This window comes from Periplaneta americana, chromosome 15 (assembly GCF_040183065.1).
Source record: "Periplaneta americana isolate PAMFEO1 chromosome 15, P.americana_PAMFEO1_priV1, whole genome shotgun sequence".
NCBI classification, from domain to species: domain Eukaryota; kingdom Metazoa; phylum Arthropoda; class Insecta; order Blattodea; family Blattidae; genus Periplaneta; species Periplaneta americana.
The window spans coordinates 172,796,619-172,810,559 of record NC_091131.1 but is presented as its reverse complement, the minus strand read 5'-3'; the positions used below and the strand labels follow the sequence as shown (position 1 = coordinate 172,810,559).

Genomic DNA, 13,941 nt, shown 5'->3' with positions numbered 1-13,941 from the left:
TACGACACTTTTCATTTCCAGGTATGATCCATTAAAGTTACACGAAAATGCTAAGCAGACAGAACAGGCACTACAAAGAGTGAACAGCCCATCTCAACAATATCGTAATAAAAATACGCGCATTCTCATATGCACTGAGTACTTATTCTTCTCAAAATTCTTTCTTGGAGCGAGTCTTGTTGGGAGTCCACCGGTATGTAGGCAACAATTTCACACGACTGTCTACAAGTAGCATACGAGTATATACAGGGGCTCTTGTTTACTGCACATGCGCAGTGTGCTGTAAGCAAAACTTATACAATAAGAGAGCTCCAAATTTGTTTTCCATATCTGTACATACTCATATATCTGTGGTTGACACTTTTGTACGTGGTTTGTAACACCTGGGGCTATTCCACAAAGATATGGTTTTGTACATTACAAATTACTGATGAAAGATGTTGTAAAGTATGGAGTTGTATCTTTCTGTTCCACGAAAGAATTAAAGTGTATTGTACATTACCAATGAACCGCTACTAATGAGTCATATCAATAAACATACTATGTCATAACATGAAGCAACTGGTTATCTTCGTATTTCATTAATCGAATTCAGTTATGTTTGCCTCTTTAATTGTAATGTATTTTAAGGTTGGTTATAGAGCAAAGATTCGTAGATTCTATGAATTTCGTAACACTGCAATGTTATTTATTTTAGTTTACTTCTTTAATAATGAAAAATTTACTTCCTTATTATCATCATGTTCCTCTGTGATCCACACATAATGCTCCTTGATAGTTCGATAGTTTCCCATATTAGCACTGTACTAGGGACAGAAGAAATAGGCGGGAATGGCGAACCCCTCATTCACTACCCCGACTCTATACACCTCAGAACCTGCTGGGTGTATGGTCCTGTGCCAAATAACTTACTCCTCCATTCACACTTTTTGCATTATAGGAAAACTTAAAAGAACAAATGAAATAATAACGTGATTTCTAGTAATTGCAAATACCTGATTTACTGAATATTGTTGTTTTGTTTAGTCAACTGTCCAAACAAAGGTCTCAAACTCGTAAGTGACAACAACGAGGCATCACTAATGAGGTAACTAAGCCAGGAGATAATGGGTTATGGTGGCCAGTTCCTCCTTTGCATACATCGCTGAATAGTAACATATTACACTAATCAGACTTTAGATTATATTATCATTTATAATATTTTGCAAGTTAGCCATTTCACAAATGTAATAATTATCATCATGTAATGTGAACGTAATACGAGAAATCAAATATTTAGCATTACACACAATTATTAGTATTTTGTTTTTATGTGTTTTCAGAATATTGTATTGAAATAGTAACTACTAAATAAAGTTTATACAGTTGTCGACTTTGTGAATCATGAGGAAATTAAGAATTAAAGTGCAAAAAAGTAATATATGTTTCTGTGTGTAAAAAATATAACATGAACGACTATCATAATAAAAAATACTTATGTATTAGAAGCACACTTAAGAATGGCTTAGCTTAACAAAAGAAATAACACAATAAATATGACTAAAAATTGTTCTGTACAGATTCTCTTAACTGATGTAGAGATACACCACACTCCTTCGCAGTGGCTGTCTGTGTTGACACTTTTAATGTCGTCACAAACTTTAAGTTCTTTCAAGAAACAACAAACTTGATAAATAACGCCTTTAGCATGACTTCTGATATCAGGGCTCCACTGAGACATGACAGTGATTGCCTGGATAATTAGTATTTCAAAATACTGTTTATTGTGTTATTATGATATATTTTTTCGAACAAGCTCTAACATAGTAATATCACAGACGAGCACTTGTCAACAACTAGCAGCGACAGGAAGGTCTCTTTGTTCAGGTCATAAACCGCTGGGGAAAGTGTGGAGTGAGTAGTTTCCGCACAAGACCAAAAACCCGCCTATTTCTTCTCCTTTACTATAATAACGATCTTCACCCTCAAACTTAATTGTTGCGAAATTACAAACACTGCAAAGTTATTGAAATGGCGTCAAAGGAGATGAAATTGTTTCTTTTGAAGGAAATAGGAGCAAGAAAAGAAGATATTCTATAGCACATATTTATCAAAATATATCTTAATATTATGAAATAAATATAATTAAATCGCATTAGTACATGTAATGTATTAGTCTCCTAATACTTGACAATTCACTAGTAAGTTAAATATACTAGTACTTTTGTGGAACACAATCAGGAAACTTCATTGGTAATTTGTAAGTATGGAGTGGTAAAATACTACTGTAGAGGAGTCTTTTGTGGAATAGAAACTCTAGTACGTTCACTACTTACTAGAGAATTTATTTGTAATGTACAACACCATACCTTTGTGGAATAGGCCGCTGGTGATGCCGAAACTCCAAAAGACACAAAACCCTATAAGGAAGAACTTAGGCTACTGCATGCAAGTTATCAAAAATCTCTACAAACTAACTTCAAGAATTAAGGAGAAATGCCCGTTGAAGACATTATGAAAATGCAATAATTTAACATGAATATTTCTCAAAGCAAAAACCTTATATTTCTAGAGGTAAACAATATTAAACCCTCAGTTTGCTGCTATTGCAATGCGGATCATGAATATTGTTGGAGTAATAGTTCATGCAAATTCAATTATTTGACCTAATAAAGAAGATAAAAGCCGCAAGGTCTTACCTTGCTGGCGAAATGTTTAGTCCACCATCATTACTTCTGTTCGGCCGGGTTAGTCTCACTCCATGGGCTGCATGTCATTCTCGGTGTCACTGCATGGGCTCCTGCTGTTCCCAGAACATTTCAGAAAGTGGAATAATAAATGGTAACATTTTAATCGACAATGGTGAAGTTTTAAGGGCTATAAATGCCGTAATTTGGCTCACTTTCCAACAAAAATAAAGATTGATGCATTAAATTAATCTTATTCCTGAATGAGTGGATTCTATGTTACATTCAGAGTTCACTTTCTCTGAAAATTTTCTCTGTCATAGATAGATCTCCCTATAGACCTAAAATACTGCAAGAAACTTTGATGATCGAATCAGCGAATTACATGTAGAGTCCTGGAATTGTTTCGAAAGTTCTGAAAGACTTGTAAAAGCCGTCTATAAAATTTTCGGAAAGCTTGGAATTTAATTTAACACAGCTAGTGATAACAGGCGTAGATAGAATAGGGAAAGGGACTTGTGTGCTGGGGAAGTGAGTTTGATTACACTCCGGCTCACTGATTATATTAGCATATATTTTTTCTTTCAACGCTCTTGGAAGTAGTGTCGAAAATGCAGTACACAGTGTATCTTTCCACATTTGAATGAGGAAAGAGAAACTGTAGGCCGATGCATTTTTTTTCTTTCCCGCAACTTATATGTCTGTTATTTAACGAGGTCACTCATCAACTGAATTAGTGGAATGGAGAGGTTATTAAGGCAAAATGAAAGGGTTATGTGACCCAAACAAGTGATCAGACCAAGTGGGATACAAGCAGTTGTGGAATTCAAAATATTTCAATTGCTGTCAATGTTGAGATCACTTCGATAATAGTAGCTCCAAAGAAGAAAGATGAGTTCATGTCAATTTAGTTGTTATTAAGGGACCTGTGGCCACCTTTAAGGCCTTTGATATTGTGAGTTCATAACGTGGATGAAAAATTACAAACATTTCGTAGCAGTTGTTCATTCGCACAATATATTCCTGTTAAATTAGAGATAGGTGAAGATTTTCATAACAGTTACTTGAATTTGAATTAAATTTAATAACTGTAAACTTATTGTAATGCATTATGCCTGTGTTTCTCAAACTTTTTCCATTTCCGATCACTTTTAACATATTGTACAAACTTAGAATTCTTGTAGTCCATTTTTATTATTATTATTATTATTATTATTATTATTATTATTATTATTAATCATTGGCACTTCTTCACCACACTCAGGAGGAAAAACGTACATATATCATTGAAAATAACTTCAAAATTGTAACATACCATTCTAGAGACACAATGTCTTCACTGACAAGGTTACATTAGTAGGTAACAGTTGGGCTGGGGGGTCCCTGGCAGATATTAATTATCCACAAACCCCTAAAAGCCCAACCTTGAGTGGGTATCGGACGTGCCAGCAGGTGGTGGATAGCCGAGGACCTGCACTGGGAATAGTGCGAAATCACTGGGCCTGTCTCTGAATATCAAATAACAGACTATGAACAAACTCCCCAACCCTAAAGTGTTACGCGTTTCCGTGCCGATGGGGTGCATGGCACATGGGATGTGTCACTAATGGAATCTCCGAGAAACTGGCGACCTCTCGGAGTAAACAGCCTTGCACTGGCAAAGAGGGCTCTGCCAGTGTGGACTGTTTAATCCCCCCACACTCGTGGGATCTAAATGAACACAAATACAGAAATCAAACTAACTGAAACTGACCAAGGAGCCACTTCGGCAGACTTGGCAATACTTCCTCAGAAAAGGCTGTCGAGTCCTTGGCTGCAGGCATTGACTGCAGTCCGGAAGCTTTCAGGAGCTCAAAGGAAAAAAGTCCTGAAAAATAAAAAAATGAAAGAAGGTACTTAAACAGTTGAAAAACCGCGCAAGAATACCTCTCCAAAAGGAAAAGAAATAGCGGGACCCAGTGGGAGATTTAAAAGGCCCCACTCGGATTCTAGCACCTCTACTTCCGTCAAACAACATCCCAAAAACCACAAGAGCTTCACTGCGGAGCAGACTGTGTCTTATTGCGGGTATCAAGATGGCAGTTGTCTGTCAACGTCATCCTGATACCAAGCTGACCTGGTTTAGCAGATCAATAGACACTGCACTTTTTCAGGTTTCACGAAAACTGGAAAAGACATTTAAAGCAAAGGAGGTGGCACTAGGTGCCTTCATTGATACTGAAGGCGCCTTTGACATTACCTCCTTTAAAGCTTTTACTACAACTGCAAAGAAACATGGTATAGATGAAACCTGTATCAGATGGATTGAGTCCATCTTGAAAGGCAGAGTGGTACATACAACCCTCATGGGCAGCAATTTAGCTGCAAAGGACATGAGTGGATGTCCACAGGGAGGTGTATTATCACCCATCCTGTGAAATTTAGTTGCAAATGGATTACTGGATGAAGTCAGTAATCTAGGATTTGATATTATGGACTATGCTGATGATATGGCCATCATAGTTCGGGGAAAATTCATGAATACCATTAGGGAACTTATGCAAGTGGCCCTAAATAAGGTAACAACATGGGCTGAGAGAGAAGGTCTTAAGATCAGTCCTCATAAAACAGCCTTAGTACCTTTCACCAGATAAAGAAATTTGAAGGGATTAGGACCTTATTTCTTAAAGGTGAAAAACTCAAAATGGTTGAGGAAGTCAAATATTTAGGGGTGATTTTTGACTCTAAGGTAGACTGGAATCAACATTTAAGAAGAATAACACGAGCAAATACAGTTTTTGAAACTGTTAGACGCACGTACGGAAAAAAATTGGGACTAAGGCCTAGTATGATTCACTGGCTCTACACTAGAATAATCAGACCATCTATAACCTATGAGCTCTCGTTTGGTGGAAAAAAGTTCTTCAAAACAACTCCAAAATCAAGCTATGCAGAATTCAAAGAACAGCCTGCATGGCTATAATGGGAGCTATGAAAACGACTCCCACTGCAGCTATGGAAGCACTCTTAAACTTGACTCCATTAGACACAGTAGGAATGGAGGAAGCGAGACTGCAACATTCTAAGCAACTGATATTCTCAGATGTAGAGTTGGGTTTGCTGGAATTCAAGAGATTTATGGCAGATGACATACTGTGCATGGAATCAGACCATATTAATCCTGTTCGACATTATACAAAGAATTTCAGTCATCATTGACTCTGAACTATGGAAAAACAAAACTCCAACATCTCCTGAGAAGTCTCTGAGGTACACAGACTTAGGAACTGGATCAGGAGTCTATGGCATCAGACCAATGGTTAGCTTAAGCTTCCCCTTGGGTAAATATGCCACTGTTTTTCAAACACAGATATACGCCATTATGCAATGCGTTCTTGAAAATATAAGAAGAGCTTATATAGGAAAGCAGATTCTTATATTCTCGAATAGCCAGGCTGCCCTTATGGCTTTAAATGCCATATTGTTACTTCAGGACTGGTTCTTAACTGCCTCAATATAATTTCGATCCTGGCAGAACAGAATGAGGTTAAACTCATCTGGGTACCAGGGAAACGAAAAAGGTGACGAACATGCAAGACAAGGAGTGGCTTCAAAATATATTGTAACAGAATATCTAGTCGTTCTGTCAGAGAAGCAATTAAAAAATGGTCCAAGGTTCAACACTACTAAACCTGGATTAAGACACCAGGTATCAATCATGGGAAACAATTTATTATTAGACCAAGCAACAAAAGAGCTGAAATATTACTACAATGTAACAGATTTCAGCTGAGAACAGTCACAGCTTTTCTCACAGGTCATGCACCTGTGAAAAAGCATCTTAATTTAATGCGCCTACTTCAAGGTAACCTACACTGTAGATTCTGCGGGAAGGAGGCTGAAACAGCCCAGAACATTACTTGCTTCTGCGATGCATAGGCTCGCAGAAGATACCATACCTTACCTTTGGGAAAGATTCTCTAGAACCAAAAGATTTTGAACCGAGTTCTATATCTGAACTGTATACCTTAATCAAGTTAACAGGGCTGATGAATCGGTATTATATTATAAAACATAGGTAGCACAATAAGCTTAAGGCTGTGGTGCGTCCGGAGCAATGACGGGCCTAAATGTTGGAAAAAAAATACAACCCAAATCAGATAACAGTCTCATGTGTGGAATGGGAGGATTTCGAAGTTTCATTACTATTAGAATAGTAATAATAATAATAATAATAATAATAATAATAATAATAATAATAATAATAATAATTATTATTATTATTATTATTATTATTATTACACATTTATTGACGTGGGTGTAACTATAGAATTGAAACTAATTATGTTAATAATGCACATTACTTTCTCTAAAAACTTGCATTTTCAGTTTACTCGAACAAAATAATTATTACGATGCAAATGTTAATACATTTTAATAGTATTTAATAATTAACATAGGCAATTATATAAAATCTGGTACTGGTACTTAATTGCCCTGTTGAGTGGGATTAATATGTTTCTTTTTAAAGGCTACAAATTTTTTGTATTCAATATCCAATACAATGGCCAACACCTTCCTAGGACTTACGAATCCAAATATCTTGGAGTTATTTTCGATAGTAAGTTAACATGGAGCAACCATTTGAAATAGTTTTCTGAAAAAGCTCGTAAAAGATTCTCCCTTTTAAAAAGACTAGCAGGAAAGAAATGGGGATGCTCTAGGAATACTTTGAACATTACATACAAAATGTTTATACAGCCAGTGCTGACATACTTCGGAGAAATTTTAATTACTTCACCTTTCATAAACGAAATAGAATATGTTCAAAACCAAGCTCTCAGACTCATTACTGGTGGAATCAACACAACACCAATAGATTCTATGAGATTCCTCACTAATATTAACAGCATCAAAATGACAATAGAAGAAAAAGCACTGATTCAATATGAAAAACTTATCAGATTACCAGGAAACAATTGGCATTCATACAGTCCTCTATGTAGATTGAAAACTTAAAAAAGTTTCATATCCATTGTTCAAGAATTAAAACAGAAAATCAATATCCCGAATTTAAAAGAAAACTTACAAATTAAACCAAACCCTTTAACTCTATTAAATATAGAATATAATCTAAATTTAACAGAAGAAATACTGAAATCAGAAGTAAACACTGAAATGCTGAAACAATTGTCTTTAGAGGCAATTAATATTAGGTACCCTCCACAAAACTGGCTTCATTTATACACCAACGGATCCTTGATCTCCAGAGAACAAGGTGCCGGTGCAGGTGTTACGTGCTGTCTCTTCTCACTTTATAGATCTCTTGGATATGGAACAACAAGTTTTGATGGTGAAATCATTGCAATAAGTGAAAGTCTCAGGAATCTTCTATGCCACATCAATAAATTTAAGAATGTAGTTATATTGTCAGACTCCAAAGCAGCTATTCTATCAATAGTCTTTAAACACACACCTTCATCTCAAACAGCAGAAATAACTAAAATGCTCTCTCAATTAATATCACTCAATAAAAGAATTGTATTCCAATGGATACCATCCGATTGTGGAATTCTGGGAAACGAGAATGCGGATGCTTTAGCAGAGAAGGGCAGCACTGCTACTTACAGACCTGTTACTAAATCCATGTATTACTCTGTGAAAAGATTTATTAAACCTACATACTTAGACTTTAACAAACAAAATTTGATAACACAATCCCAAGGGAAAAAATGGAACTCTCTGCATCAAAATCCACAGTTAATTCCCGATTTACCACGAAAATCGTCTGTAGCTGCATTTAGATTGGCAACAGCCCATGATTGTTTGGCCAAACACCTGCATAGAATTGGAATATATCAGTCCCCTAACTGCCCATTGTACAACTCAAACCAAGAAATGGATTCGGAACCTCAAAATCTGTGCTTCAGTGGCTGGCCATGATAATATCTTTGAAAAATATTGGAGTGCAAGAGGTCAAATGACTTTATTGTCAAGTGCCTGGCATTAGAAAACAACAACAAATTTTTTGTATAATTATTTGGTTTTAGGGCGGGAAGCTGTAGCCTCATTTCTCCTTCTGCATTTAGCCTATTTCGATAATTTGTTTTCATGGATAAATAGGCAGAGAATCCAGATATGAAACTGATAAATACTATATATTTTTTTAGATCTTTAATAGTATTAATGATATTAATAATGGAATATGATAATTATTAATATTTATTTTCTAATATTACGATTATACTATAACAATCATTATTGATGATATTTAATGTTTTTATTGATTCATATTTTCGTGACTTAGTATTCATTTTGCAGTATTCTCAAAATTTAAAGAACCGGTACTATTAAATCATTGCTCACGTGATTATACTATGTAAGCAACGATTTAAATACAATTTATGATTCACAGAATTCCTATCTTTTAGAAGCACTGCAATATAAGATTTATTTTGTTTGTATTTATTGATAAGGAAGGATGGTCATAAAATAATGTAATGTATTAAAACCACAAAACCTCTCTGTCTCAGTCATTTTTAAATTGCATCGTGTGTTTGGTTGTGATTTTAAATGTGCCTGTCCGATCGAGGCTTAATTATCAACCTCCAATAATATACATATTATTTTATTCTTAGAAACGCCATTGACGCTACAAAACGTAAATGTTTTTATTCCCTACTTATTGTTGCCGTTCTCAAGCAGGAATCGTAATGTAACTTAGAAAGCTTACCTCAGTAGGAAGAGCTTTATCGTAGTTGTCCCATGGGAATCGAACCGAGCTCCTCAATAAACGTACACTCCATAAAGCGCTATCTTTGCTTGCTTTATATGAAATCAAAACTCATAATGGCGGTCCAATATGTCATTTGCATTGTTGAAGACAGCATTGTTATGCATTGAACGATGAACGCGAATTCCATAGAGAATAAAAAAATGGAACTAGCGCCAGTGAGCACAGTTCAGTGAGTAGAAGCTGTAGGTAAAAAAACTGATAATACTTGTGTTGAGAACTTTCGACCTGATTTTAAATGTAGTCAATTGGCCGCAAGGAAATTTAAATATCGTCATTTTCATATTTTATATTTAAGCCACCAATTGCACCTCTCTGGGCTAGCAACCCATTGCGCGTCATTTTCACATTGCTTTCAAGTCTCAACAGAAGCCTCGGATGACAAGGATGGATTATAACGATGACGACTCAGGCAAGAACAAGGACAAGACATGGAAAAAAGAAAATATTTTAAAATTTGGAATTTGGAATGTACAGGGTATTTCACACAAGGAAGATCAATTAGATGATATTTTAGCCAAAAAGAATATATCAATAGCAGTAATTTCGGAAACTAAAAAGAAATTGAAAGGATCTAAAGAAACTGAAAACTACCTTCAATTCTATTCTGGTGTTGAGTAGGGCCAGAGCTGGAATCATGGTAATGATACATAAACGTTTCAGGCATGTTGTAGATAATTATTAATAATTATTATTACTGGAATGAACGATTGATTCAATTACGATTAAAATTGCAAAGAGGTTATCTTACAGTTATTGGCATCTATGCTCCAGTAGAAGGGAAAGAAGAAGAAAATGAAGAATTTTATACTAACTTACAAAAAATTGTCAGTAAAGTTAACAAATCAGATATGCTTTTAATCATGGGAGATTTTAATGCTAGAGCGGAAATATAAAAATTGAACAATTTGTAGGTACTCATGGTGAAGACACATGTAATAATAATGGTAATAGATTAATTGATTTTGTGATGTATAATCAACTCAAAATCATGAATACAATGTTCGAACATAAAGAAAGTCATAAACATACATGGGAAGCCAGGGATTCAAAATCTATCATCGATTATATCAAATGTAATTTTCGTTTATCAGACATGGTTATGGATGCCCGAGTTTTTAGAGGCCAGGAATTAGAAACAGATCATTATCTACTAATTAGCTCAGTACGTTTAAAACCAAGATGGTTGGGAAAGAAAACGCATATGAAAAATAATTTACTCTTCAAAGTCAGTTTACTTAGAGATTTTAGTATTGTTAATCTCTACCGAAATAGAATGGCTATTCTTGTAGATCAATTACCCCTTCTTGATAATGTTGAAGATGAATGGTTGAATATGAAACAAATTTTAACACAAGCCGCCAAATAAAGTTTGGGACAAAAAAAGGTGTGGCTTAGAAAGAAAGGCTTGCGACAGTGGGATGATGACATAAGCAAGATAATTGCTGATAAAAGACAAGCATTCAATAAATATATCTCAACCAAGAAAGAAGAAGATCAAATTGATTATCGTAAGAAATGGGCAATCGCAAAGAGAGAAGTTCGAAAAAAACATAGACAGAATTGGATAAACTTTGTGGCATACTTAGAAAATGATATTACTCGGCCTCAACCACAGACTTATAAAATTCTTAAGAAATTAAATTGTTAAGTAAAAGATAATCTAAGAATAAATGTTATTTCTCAGGACAATTGGTTACAGTATTTTCAACTACTATGGTCTACATCAACACAATCTCTCATGCTTCCATTTTCAACTAATCCTTTAATGAAGTTAATTTCTATGGATGAACTACAAAGAGTCTTGAAAAACAATAAATGTCCAAGAGAAGATTTAATAAATAGTGAATTATTTAAATATGCTAGCCATAAATTTCTACAAAGATTTTTGAGATTTTTAAATTTGATTTGGGAGGGACAAGGATTTCCAGAAAGCTGGACTAAATCTATTGTAATCCCTATACATAAGAGAGGAGATTTGAAAATTACAGATAACTATACAGGAATAAGTTTATTGAATGCAGGATATAAAATTTATGCAAATATTTTGAAAAACAAACTCAATAAGCATTACGACAATATTATCAGTGAGGAACAAAATGGTTTTCGTCGAGGAAAGTCCTGTTGTGATGGATATTTCGCATTGAAATTACTGGTTGAGAAACATAGAGAATTTAATCTAGAAACGCATATGGCATTCATTGACTGTAAAAAGGCTTTTGATAAAGTTAATCGGAATAAATTACTTCAGATTTTGGCAGATGATCAAGTGCCTCAACAGATTATACAAAATATGTACAATATACAGGGTGCGGCATTTAACGTTTCCCATTTTAAGTTGGCGATTCTGTTCACATTGTTGGTAAAACATGTTTGCAAACACAGGGATTCGGTGTAGCAAAGCCTTGGATTTAGTTAGCCACATCCCAACACAGGGATTCGGTGTAGCAAAGCCTTTAGTTAACCATGGAACGTTGGCCGGTGCAACAGCGCATTTTCTGTGTTGAACAGTTTGTTTCAACCAAGTCAATTGTTGCTGTCCAGCGCGAGTTTAGGCGGATTTTTGGTGATAATCAACGTGGAGTTGCACCATCACGAAAAATAATGTGTGTGGGTGCGTCAGTGGAGTGAAACGGGATCGGTTCAAAACAAAGCTCGAGTTCGTCAGAAAACGGCGCGGACTCCTGATAATGTCGAACGTGTGAGAACGGCTCTGCAGAGAAGTCCGTATCGTTCCGTGCGGCGTAACTGGAACATTCAGCGCCTGTGGTTCCAACAGGATGGAGCCACATCCCAAACAGCACGTGTTTCAATGAACACACTTCGTGCTGCTTTCCCTGGGCGACTTATCTCCAGATTAGGTGACATTCAGTGGCCCTCTGTTTCTCCTGATCTCACTGCACCAGACTTCTTTTTGTGGGGGTATCTTAAGAGTAAGGTCTACGGTCGTATCCTTAATGACATCAAGGACCTTAAAACCGCGATTCGTGAAGAAATTGCTGATGTTACACCTGAAACATTGCGGCGAGTAATGACCGGTGTTCAGGGAAGATTGCAACAATGCATTGACGCCAATGGAGGACATCTTAAAGACATTATTTTCAAAACATAAGATGTACTGTAATTCTAAGATTATAATGGTTGTAAACTGATTAATTTCTTGTAATTTACTTGTAAACTATATAAGTTATGGGGGTTTGAAAATAGGAAACGTTAAATGCCGCACCCTGTATATAAAACAACCATCATAGCAATTCGAAGCAACAATAAACTTTCACAGTGGTGACCCATTTATAGTGGAGTACGACAAGGCTGTGGCCTTTCACCACTTCTGTTTATTATATATATATATATATATATATATATATATATATATATAAATAGAATCATTCAAGATTGGCGACAGACATGCCATGGATTTATTCCAGTTAATCGAAATTTGCAGCTTGATGCTTTACTTTTCGCTGATGATTTAGTTCTCATGGCATCAACTGAGGATGATTTACAATATTCAGTACACAATTTAAATATGGTCAGTGAAAAATATAACATGGAAATTAATATTGAAAAATCGAAAATCATGTCATTTTGTGGGAAATTCCCTGTACCAAGTAAAATCTGTTTGAATAATAAAATAATAGAAAGAGTAAATACCTTACCTTGGCTATACACTATCACCTTATGATGAAGTAGATATTGCTGAAAAAATATGTAAATATAATAAAACAATGGGGATCATTAATAAAATCAAGAAACCTTCAGTAGTACAAAGACACACAAGAATCATCATCATCATCTGTGGTCATACAGCCCTTTTAGTTTAGCCTTGACCTCCTTAAGAATTGCCGCCCAATCTTCCCTCTCTAGGGCTCTCCGTCTCCATCTCTTAATTCCTGCTTTAACTAGATCATCCTGAACATCATCCAACCATCGTAGTTTTGGTCTTCCTGCTCTTCTTTTACCACTTAGCGTGGCATCTAGTAATCTTTTAGGAATATTATTATTGTCCATTCTGATAATGTGGCCCAGCCACTCCAGCTGTCTAATTTTTATATCAGTGACAATACTTGAATCTTTATATAGTTTTTGTAGTTCAGAATTGGTCCTAATTCTCCACTCTCCCTTATCATAAATAGGGCCATAAATTTTTCTTAAAATTTTCCTTTCCCACGTATTTAAGATGGTTATTGCTCGTTCAGGTAGAGTCCAGGTTTCGCTTCCAAAAGTCACTGTAGGTTTAATAATTGTTTTATAAATCCTCACCTTCATTTTTTTGGAGATATATCTGGTTCTTATAATTTTATCTAATGCTCTGAGGCTTCGATTTCCAATGGCTATTTTATCCTTGATCTCAGTTAATATGTTGTTATCCTCGGTGACTATCGAGCCGAGATATCGGAACCTTGACACTTTCTCAAAAGTAACCTCATTTAAGACAACAGTTTTTACAGTATTGTCTCTCGTGGTTATGTTATTCATATACTTTGTCTTTGTTCTGTTAAT

General features: G+C 35.4%; 1 long non-coding RNA gene across 1 annotated transcript in view; it reads right to left on the bottom strand.

The window, feature by feature from the left end:
• The window catches only part of LOC138715540 (uncharacterized), a 103,021-nt gene that overhangs the window by 58,505 nt on the left and 30,575 nt on the right, over positions 1–13,941 (bottom strand). Inside the window, exon 4 of the long non-coding RNA XR_011336398.1 lies at positions 2,679–2,782. This is a non-coding gene — a long non-coding RNA (uncharacterized lncRNA). The remainder of the gene's footprint in view (positions 1–2,678; positions 2,783–13,941) is intronic.